General features: G+C 38.0%; 1 protein-coding gene across 19 annotated transcripts in view; it reads right to left on the bottom strand.

Moving 5' to 3' along the window:
- The window catches only part of LOC135089237 (cGMP-dependent 3',5'-cyclic phosphodiesterase-like), a 171153-nt gene that overhangs the window by 43638 nt on the left and 122515 nt on the right, over nt 1-5000 (bottom strand). The gene's annotated exons all lie outside the window — the stretch shown is intronic.

The following is a 5000-nucleotide window of genomic DNA, read 5'->3' on the forward strand; positions in this document are numbered from 1 at the left end:
GAAAAAGCTTGAAAATTAATGAAGAAACAAAGAGAACAGTGCATGAATTCGGGATAATAAGAGAAAAGAAAAGGAAAGAGGACGAAGAAAACGGAACATCCAGACAGTGACAAGGAACACGTCAGGGAGTGCCGCTCTAAAAGGCAACACTCCCGACAAACAACTTTGCTCAACTCAACCGCACCGATACAAGACCGACGATCAGCCGAAACCAAAACAAAGCGCGCCGGTGAAAAGGCTAATACCCCGCCCATTAATGGATCACGCTAGTCTGGATTTAATGGCTTACCTCAATCCGTACCACACACATGAAAAAAAAAAGAAAAAAAAAACGCGGACAATATCCAGCTTTTCACGATGAGATGAAAAGGAAGGAAAATTAAAAGAAATTATACAAATAAGTAAGTGAGAAAGAAAGAAACTAAGAAAGAAAAAGAAAAAGAAAGGAAGGAAAGAAGAAAGAAAGGAAGGAAGAAAGAAAAATAAAGAAAGAAAAGAAAAGAAAGAATAAAGAGAATAAAGAAAGAAAAAGAAAGAAACAAAGAAAAAGAGAAAGAAAGGAAGAAAGCAAGAAAGAAAGAAAAGAAAAAAATCTAATTACTTTAACGTAACTTGTCACCACTACACTTCACGTCATCCTAAGTTCCCGGACACACACCAGCCACCAAGCCAGTCATCTCTTTAATAATACTTACAGCTCCATGAATAGTCGTAATCTAGTAATGCATGTTTTAACCCTTTCGGTGCTACACATTTTTTTCTTGTGTGATAAGCTCTCGTAAATATTTCTGCAGCGTAAAAAAAAAAAAAAAAAAAAAACAGCCTTCTGTTTTCGCTCTTTTCTCTCCTGTCTCTCCATGCAAACAGTTTTTACAAGGCCAGGAAGGTTAACGAAGGATGACCACAGCAAGAAAGGGTTAGGAACATGAGAACATAAGAAAACAAGGAAAGCTGCAAGAACCCGCCTGGCCTATATGTGTTTGAAACATGGCTACCTAATTCCACCTATCATCCTCATCTATAAATCTACCTAATCTTTTAAAGCTCCGTAATGACTCGGCTCTAATCTCTATTTATAAAAGATCAGTATTTGTATTTGCTGTAAATAAACATCTATCTATCTATTGACTGGCCAACCTATTCATTTTTGCTTATCTACCTAAGCTAATGGATAACAATGGTAGATATAAGTACAGGTATATTTTGTACCAGAAGTGTCACGTATAGACTTTTTGGCTTCTGCAGCTTCCCCTTACTTTACATTTTTATTATCTAATTATCCTACACACTTCAGACACAACAGAGCATGATTAAACGCACAACAACTCTACTTATCCTCCTTCAACAAGATCGTATAGAAAACCACGCAGCTCCTTCCCTTAAACGAACACAGATCCTCTAACTCACAGGTACAGACTCCCACTAATGACCTCACCAGGCGCCTCATTGTGTCCTTACCCTCATTTCACCCGCCATCAGTCACTCTCAGCTTTTAGAAAAAGAGAGAGAGAGAGAGAGAGAGAGAGAGAGAGAGAGAGAGAGAGAGAGAGAGAGAGAGAGAGAGAGAGAGAGAGAGAGAGAGAGAGAGAGAGAGAGAGAGATATATATATATATATATATATATATATATATATATATATATATATATATATATATATATATATATATATATATATATATATATATATATAGTTAGTTAGCTGATAACATGTCCTTGTCTAAATTATTTTGACCTGGTAAAGGAAAGCTTTCAAAACATCGAGGCCACAGAAACACGGGCAAATGTGTCAAGAAGAAGAAGAAGAAGAAGAAGAAGAAGAAGAAGAAGAAGAAGAAGAAGAAGAAGAAGAAGAAGAAGAAGAAGAAAGAGGAAAGAAGAAGTGTAAACTATATGTCTGTTCAGGAATTAGGAATTATAGTGTGATATTCCAACAAGAGGAGGAGGAGGAGGAGGAGGAGGAGGAGGAGGAGGAGGAGGAGGAGGAGGAGGAGGAGGAGAAGGAGAAGGAGAAGGATAACAAGAACGATGACGAAAACGAAAAAGAGAGAGAAAAAAAGAAGAAAATAACTAACTGCAAATGTCCTCCTACACATGAATTTCAGCATAGAAGTATTAAGACCTGAGCAGCAAGAGGAGGTGCACTGGGTTCAGCTGGTGAGTGACGAGGAGAATGCCGTCACTATTCAATACCCGAGAATTTCAATAGGGGCTTGGATCGACAACAGCACATGAGGCACAGGGCGACAGTTACCTTGACAGCAACAGATGAGCGCCATAGTGTGATGTTGACGTACAGTGGCGTGAAAACAAAGGAAGAAAAGGAAACACGAGGAAGATGGTGAAATATGGGAATGATTCTGGATATGGGAAGGCAAGAGAGAAGATTAATTAAGGAAACAGAAAGATGGAAAGTAAAATGACGAGTTATGACGGAAAAGGAAATGATGACGAAAACAGGAGGAAATAAGGGGAAGAAAGACGATGGATGAATAGAGGAGGGGGAAAGAGATAATAAGGAAACAGAGGAGGAAGAGAGAATGAATGTCAAGAGAAAACGTTTAGCAAGAAAAAGTGGAGGAGAGGAAGAGAAAAAACAAACAAAAAAAGAAGAGAAATAGGATGAATGAAGAGATAAAAGACAAATAAGGAAACATTTCTTTATGAAGAAAATAAAAGAAAAGGAGGAGAGGAAGAGAAGGAGAAGAGAAGAATAAGAGGAAGAAAAAAAGAGGAAAGAAAAAAAGATCCGAGGAAACATTTCTACCCAAAATAAACTCAAAATAAACAGTAAAAATGGCCCCTCTCACACAGTGCTCTCCCGGACAATTGTTACAAGTGAGAGGAGAACTGCTGGGGATTCAACGCTGTGGCTCAAAATAACGTAAAAAAAAAAAAAAAAAAAAAAAAATGCATCACATTCTTGAGCTTCCCCACAAACATCCCAGTTTTCTCTCACACTGACGCTCGTTTTCTTTTTTCCCTACTTTAAACGGATACTCAAGCAGACTTTCCACGCCTTGTACGCCTCTATTCTTTCTTCGGCTCTGACTCTGCACCACCTCTCTCAGCTCTTCCCTTTTCTCGCCCTCTCCCTATCTGTCCTTCTTTTTTCCTACCCGTGTATTCTCCCTCACTTTCCATGCCTTGTACACTTTTATTCTCTCCTCAACTCTCGCTCTTCTGCACCTTTTCCACTTCTTTCTCTCCTTTCCTCTTTCTCCACCTCTCCCTTTGTATCTTTCGTTTTCTTTCCATGCATTCTCCCTCACTTTCTCTTTTGCTGTTTGGAGAGTGAAATATTTGTGTACGTAAGTTTAGTCCAGCATCTTCATTGGGTTTTATTTATTAATTTATCTATTTATTTGTATTATTTTTGTTGTCCTTGCCCAGAGTCCCAACTCACAGAAAAAAGAAGTTACTTATAAACGACTGAAACTTCACTTGTACTACACCTACTGCTACACTTAAGAGGGTGAAGAATTAAAGTGAAAGTGAAAAAAAATAAGAATAAATAAATAAAAAATACATAAAATAAATAAATAATAAATAAAACATAATAAAAAAAATCTACGGAACGATGAAAGAATTAGTGACAGAATATTCATAAAAGTAACAAAATTATTCGAAACGGTGAAAAAAATAAGAGGAAAACAGTAAAATCTTTAAAAAAAACCGTAAAAGCGAAAAAAAGTGATAAAAAAATAAGGAAGGGAGAAAGAAAAAAAAGACTGCAAAATCACTAACAAGATCATGAAAGCAAATAAAAAAAAAGCTGAAATGTTGAAAAAAGGAAAAAAGAAAAAGAAAATGTGGCAAAACGACAGGTAAAAAGTAGTAGGTTACATGAAAACCCTCTATTATATATATTTATGACTACACTACGTAATTATCAGAAAAAAAGGAGGAGAAAAACGAGAGCAAGAGAGAGAGAGAGAGAGAGAGAGAGAGAGAGAGAGAGAGAGAGAGAGAGAGAGAGAGAGAGAGAGAGAGAGAGAGAGAGAGAGAGAGAGAGAGAGAACACAGGAAAAAAGGCGTCAATATGATACACCAAAAGTTTCGAGGTCATAATCAGAGTCAAATTAAGTGAAGGTAGAAATCAACAGGTTCCAGGAAGTTAATTGGTTTTAAATCACGCCATCTTTTTAATTAGAGAGAGAGAGAGAGAGAGAGAGAGAGAGAGAGAGAGAGAGAGAGAGAGAGAGAGAGAGAGAGAGAGAGAGAGAGAGAGAGAGAGAGAGAGAGAGGACGGTCTTCCCCTCCTCTCTTTCCTCTCTACATCACCCTATCTACAGCACCACACCTTCGTTCTTATTGCGTTTGTCACCCTACGCATTACTTCATCCTTACCACACTAACATCCTCACCCTAGACACGACTGCAAATTCACTTAGTTCTCACCCTATAGTTAAGTTTTCACCCTTGTGACATCACCGTACCTACATTTTCACCCTATTCAAGAAGTCCTCATTCTCTTCTTGCGTCTTCACCCTAGTTAAACCCTTATTCTACCTATGACCTCAGCCTAATTAAGTCGTCAGTCTTTCCATATGTTGTTCTACTTGTCTTCACTCTAGTTACAAGTATATCCTCACCTTAAGTTGTCACCCTGAGCCCTCACCCTGCCTTACTCACCCTACGTGGCCAATTTCTCAAACTAGTACAGAACGATATTGCACTGTGTTAATTTGTAGTGCGTCGAGGAAAAACCTTGAGCTGAATTTGCGATGTAATCAGTGACATTACTTACCTTCAGCACGGAGGATGATGAGGAAAGTGATAACAGCAACAGGAACAGTGAAGACGGCAATAACGACATCATCAACAATAACAACTACAATGGTGATGGCAACAACAACGGCAATGCTAAGATGATTAATAATGGATCAAGTACATTAATATCGTCTAATCTCTCTCTCTCTCTCTCTCTCTCTATACTCCATTCCAATCCGATCTAATCTAATACCTACACAACCGAACCCAACAGAACTCCAAATTAAAC

This window comes from Scylla paramamosain, chromosome 32 (assembly GCF_035594125.1).
Source record: "Scylla paramamosain isolate STU-SP2022 chromosome 32, ASM3559412v1, whole genome shotgun sequence".
Lineage (NCBI taxonomy): Eukaryota > Metazoa > Arthropoda > Malacostraca > Decapoda > Portunidae > Scylla > Scylla paramamosain.